This window comes from Talpa europaea (genome assembly GCF_964194135.1).
Source record: "Talpa europaea genome assembly, chromosome: 2".
NCBI lineage: Eukaryota > Metazoa > Chordata > Mammalia > Eulipotyphla > Talpidae > Talpa > Talpa europaea.
The window spans coordinates 13,707,782-13,713,781 of record NC_140068.1 but is presented as its reverse complement, the minus strand read 5'-3'; positions in this window follow the sequence as shown (position 1 = coordinate 13,713,781).

The window sequence follows — 6,000 nt, the reverse complement described above, 5'->3', positions numbered from 1 at the left end:
AATTTCCCCACTCCCAAATAGAGCAGTATACATTGTTTTTGGGGAGGGGGGAACCATGTATATAGTTTCATCTTTGAATTTCTTATCCATTTGTAATTTATCCTGGTGTACAAGGAATAAACATAGGGATTGTACCATTTATATCTTTCTGTGAAAGTTCCTAAAGCTGCCCTCTCCTTACTCAGACCACCGTCATGTCCTCTGGGGAGAGAACATACCAGCTCAGACTGTGCTGCTGAGACAAAAGCCCCCATCCAAGCCCAGGAATCTGGGCTTACTAGGACTCAAGAAAGAGCCTTAAACTTGGCTGTGGTGAAACTAACAAGCTGAACATTTGACAGATGTATTTAAATCATTTACTATCCCCTGGTCTGTCAATCTCTTAGGCTCTGCTGACCTAGGATCTGATGCCCCATTTGGGTCTTAGGTTGAATGATTCATAAATAAGGTCTGAAAATTTGTATGGACATAAAATACAGCCTCAAAAGTCAGCCATAATTTTAAGACCGATGTACTCATCTCTCTCTCTCCAAAGCTGGGAGAGAAACAAGACCTGACTTAGGTTTCCACAATAGCATTGATTGTGTGCACATCTCTTTCTGTGTTAAGAGTTCAAAAGTTCCAGAATATATATTCCAGTATCAGATTTAAACCAGATAAGAGGAAGGAGAGACTTTTAATGCAGACATGTAAAATTACTTTGCCTCAAAAGAGATGACCTGTAACCTCTCACTCACTGGGAGTCAATTATATCTCAGAAAATTAACCTCCATCAACTCTTGTCCTAACTCCTGACTGAAATAAATTGCTAGATGGGAACAACTGGTATATATTCAATGTGGACACCTGGTCATAAATTGAGTGATTTCCTTGTTGTGAATATAAATAACTTGTAATTGTCAGAAGCAGTTTTTATTAACATTATTTCACATGCATGAAGTTACATAAACTAAATTTCAGGTGCTAAATTAACCTTGCTGACTTAGATGAAATGTAAGAGCTGCCTATTGTTAAGATAACAAACTACTGCACCTATCATTTTTACCAGAGCAAACATGGGATAAATTCCTTCCTCCTTTCTTGAGTGCATTTCAAAATAATGGAACATTTTAGGATTATCAGAGATAGGAATTTTTTTAATGGATCTCATTTTATTTTCTATAATCACTCTTCTCTTCCTTGACTTTCTATTACTGACCTCTGGGTCTTTGACTCCTTGAACATTTTTTTTTTTACCCTTTGTTCCTTCATTAAAGAAAGACCTGTTATAATAGCAATGCATAATCTAATGACATCCTGCTGGTACTCCCTACTGCTCCTTGTCTCTCCTTCTTTCATATCCCTGTTGTCACACACAAGTATAACGTACACAGCTCAGACGTTAACAGACACCCCCACCCAACCTGCCCCCAATTAAGTTGCCAACCTAACGCCTCGCTTCCAGCCACAGGAGAACAGATTGCCTGTTACATCACTCAAGACCATTATTCTCATTTCTTTCTGTGGCATACATTCTTTCTAGATGCATTTTAGCTCATGGTTTAAACAGAGGCAAGACATAGTTTGCATTTTAAGATTAATATTATATATCTTTGACTTTTGCAAAGCTAGACACCCTGGGGACTGACATTTAATAGATGTTAATGGGATTTAATTTTTACACACCCTATGTATGGACATTTATCTTTGAAATAAAATGGCATGAAACATATGTGGCACCAAGAAAATTTCAAAACAAATTATTTTTGACTCTATAGCCTTAAATCAAGTTACAGAGACTGAGCCAAGTAGAAAAGCTGCTTTTTGATATTTAGAATCCAAAACTGGAATATGATTATCATTAATTTATTATACCGAGAGTATTAATAGGCATTTTGCCATCGTTATTATCATAACAAAACAGTTCTAGAGTAATTCTTAGATTATGTGAAAAATCTACTGGTTACCAGAGGGTTCGGGGTGGGGGAAAGAAGAGGGTCTAGGGTAGGGAAGGTGATAGGGCCTTGGCCCTGGACATTTGGTGGAGGGTGAGTAAGTATGTGGGAGTGTGCGGTGGTCCTCTCAAACTTATATGCTTATGCAAACCAGTGGCATATCAGTAACAGTTGAGAAATTTTTAATAATCCTAAAATGTTGCCTAAACCAAAGAAAGTTTCTTCATAGCCTCTTTTCTCATTAAATTCCATTAGGCAAGACATCATTTCTACAAAAAATATCCAGTCCCAAACATGCTAGATAGTAATCAATGTGATACATGTTTTAAATCTTTTCATATATAAGAAAAATGCTAATAAAGCAATACCACCGAGAAGTACTTCTAAAATTATGCCTACTCCACAGTGTATATAAATAAAATAATTGGGTGGCCTAAGCTTGTGCCTAGGCACATGAAAATCACTGGCTTTGTTAACATACATTTTAGTCTGGATATAAAATACAATTTAATTTCAAATTTTGTGTCATGCTATGAGTCACAGAATTTGAATAATTAACGAAAGATAGAAGAAAATACTATCATTTTAGTCTTTCTAACTCCTTCTAAACTAACTCTTAATTTCTTTCTGAACTGATATAAAAAAAACTATCAGTTGATTCTCTACATATTTAAGATGCTGAAATCTTTCCAGTTCCAATTAATGAAGAAAAATTCTTCTCTTTTTGCTTCAGTGCCTGCCACTGAAGTGCCTACTCAATAAACATTTGATGAGTAAATGAATGATTTGACAGTAACCAGGCACTTGCAGCAAAAATGAGGTATAGCAGTAGATTGTGAAGAGGCTAGAAGGAAAGAGTTCAGGGTCCTCTTCCTGGTTCTGCCACGAACTAGCTGTGTGACCTTAGGTAAGTAATTGACCTTCCTGAGTGTCAACTCCCTCCATGTAAATTTGGATGCTTGAGATGATTTCAAATGGCTTTCCTGTTCTAAAGCACTAACCGACACTACAGTTCTAGCTCTTAAAATTACCTGTTTTATTTTGGACTTTAGCCATGTGTCTCTACAGGCAGTAAGAACACATTTAGGCCATAAAACCTCTCCATCTGAGAACACACGGAGTAGCCTCTAGCATTAAATTGATTAAGAGACAAGATATGCTAAGGCAGGTGGTAGAAAGATAAAAGCTTAGAGGACTCACATGTTAAAGACTTGAGCAAGTGCAGGAGACAAAAGAAGTAGAAGAGCTATCTAAAAAAAAATGTCTCCACAGTTCAGATTAGTAATGGTTAGGGAAGGCAGGTTTTCTCCAGAGGTTACAGAGAATTGGTTTTATTTATGACTGATTAACAACTGATTAATTTATAAAAGGCTTCCCTTCCAAAGAGAGCACCAAGATACTCTGTTTTCTAATTGGATAGTGACTTTGCACATAAATAAAGAAGAATCATGGCTGCCTGTTGGGGAGATACTTTGACATGGCAGGTTGCTCCTGTCTGTTCTGATTTACTGTGTGACCTTGGGCAAGTCATTCATCTTCCCCCAAACCAGGTTCTCTAATTATAAAATGGAAATAAAAATCCTTCAAGGAGGATTAATGAGACAAGGGGGATGTCTTTAAGCTTCCAGAGGGGAAAAGACTGTCCATAAGCAAGCCAAGAGCTACTAAGAATGTTGTTGGATTTTTAAAATCCAACTTTTAAAACACCACAGCAATAAAACCCTGGAGCTTTAAGTTTCCTAGTCTTAAAACAAAGGGCTCCCCTCAGACACGCAGCCCATTTCCCTGCCTCCCTGATAACATACCCTGGAGACTTGGAATCTTAGTAGCTGGAAGACAGGTACTGAATTTATTCCTATGGGGTACTAATCCCTGCTCCACCTTAAACAGTGCCGTCCTTGGGATCAAGCTAGTGTTTCAGCGTCTTGGTTTCCTCTTCAGGAAGACACTGGATAAAAATACTACTTAAGATATTTTTACGGCTGCCTGGCATATAGTAAGTTCCAAATAAATGCCAGCAACAATTTGTTTTTCAGCAGCATCATTCAAACTGCTAAAATATTTTCCTCCTGAAAAATCAAAGATCCCCATGTAAGAGAGCTGGGGTGCAAAGTTAAAAGTCACGTGAACATTAGCCGTTTAAAATGTGTTGGACAACAACTAGCAGAGGCCTTGACACTCACCTCCTTGCACTGATTAAAACGCTTGGCGGGGCTGCACCAGGACTGAAAGTTCGCGGGCGCGGCCGCGAGGGGGCACTGCGCGTCTGCTTTGGCGCGGCGAGGCGAAGGCGCGCGCGGGAGGCCTGGAGGCTGCGAGCATCCGAGCGCCCAGGAGCGGGGAAACCTAGCAGGGCCCGGGGTTCTCACTAGGAAAGAAGAGGCGGCCGGGGTGACCCCCGCGCTGAGGCTACGCGCGGCCTCGCAGCGCTCCCCAAACAGACCTTCATTTGAGACCCGCGAGTCCCCGGGAACTCGGAGCTCTTCCCGCGTCCCCCACCCCGGCCCACACTGTCGCGTGATTCCTGAAGTAGTCTGTGTCCCCAAAGACGCTGAACTATCGAATTAGGGGACGAAGGAGCCCCTCCCTTGGCCCCTCCACGCGCGCGTCTGGAAAAGACATGGAGATGCTCATTTGCCCACTTCCCAAGGTGGGGGCCGGAGGCCGGCGCGCGCCCCGGGGACCCCATGCGCCGCGGTGGTCCTCCAGGTGCTGAGACACCCCAGCCGCGAAGTTGCACGGCCTCCGCGCTCAGAAGCCGACGTCCCTGCGCCGCCGCGGCCCCGACCAAAATTCTGCGGGTCCCGAGAAGAGGCGCAGACACTTAAGGCAACTGAGGCGAGGACCTCGCGCCGCTCCACCTGCCGCTCGGGTCCCCGCCCCCAGGGCTGGCTCCGGCTTTGGCCCCCCGAGAGGAAGCGCCCCGGGGAGCCCGGCGCGCAGCCCCTCCGACGCGGGCTGGGGGGGCCGCGCGCGCCCCCCGGCTCTGCGACCGGCCGCCCTCAAGCGCGCGGGGGGCAGAGTCGCCCGGAGCGCTCGGGCAGATCGCAGGTTGGGGAGCCGGAGAGGAAAGCTGGGCGGAGGCGAGGGTGAGAGGACGCGGGGGAACCCAGAGAGGGGGCGCGGCGGAATGCGCCGGGCGGGGGGCCAGGGCGACCCCGCCTAAACTTTCGCAGACCCGGGGGCCTGGGAGAGTCAGGCGGACACCCTGGCCTCTCGGGTGCGCAGCCCAGCGGCGGCCAGGGGGAGCCCCGCGGCGCAGGCGGGGTGCCGGCGGCCCCCGGGTCGCGCCCACCCCTCGGGTCGACGCGCCGCGGCTCGGGGTCCAGAGCGGGCGTCCGCGGAGAGGCCGGACCGCCGCGCCCCGCGCTGAGCGCGGGCCCCGAAAGGTGAAGGGACCCCTGACCCAGCGCCTGGCCCGGGCGGGTGGGCGGCGGCGGGCGCGCAGGCTGGCGTCCGGGCGGCCGGGCGCGAAGTGCGCGCAGAGATTTCCACGGGCCGGGGAATGCGAGTCCAAAGAAGCGCAGATCCCAGCCCGGGCTGCGCCCGCGCCCCGCGGCGGAGGAGACAGCCCGCCCCGCTAGGAGGACGGCCGTGAGCCGCGCGCGCCGAGACGAGGCGCTCCCGGGCGGCCGCGGGTCTGCGCGCAGGAGCCGCCTCCCCGGCGCGGGGCGCGCGCCCAGACGCCGCCGGCGGCGGCCAGGAGCCGGGATGCGGCGCGCGGCCCCGGGACGGTCCCGGCCGGGCGAGCTCGCGGGCGGCGCGAGGCGCCGCTGACCCCGCGCGGGCCGAGGGGTGCGCCGGGCCCCGCCCGCCCCCGCCCCCGCGCGCCCCTCCCCGCGGCGCGGCGTATCCAGGGGCGGCGCGGAGCGGCTTCGCAGCCGCCAGAGCCGGAGAGCGCGGCGCGGCTCGGGGAATTCACTTTGCCGCTGCTGCGCTTTCCCCTTCCCGGGGCTGCCTCGGAGGCTCTCCGCCGCCGGCCCCGCGCGCCCCTGGCGCAGGAAAACTTTCCCGGGGTTTCTTTTCCGCCTCGGAGCAGAGGCTTGAAAGTTGCAAGAACTGGTGG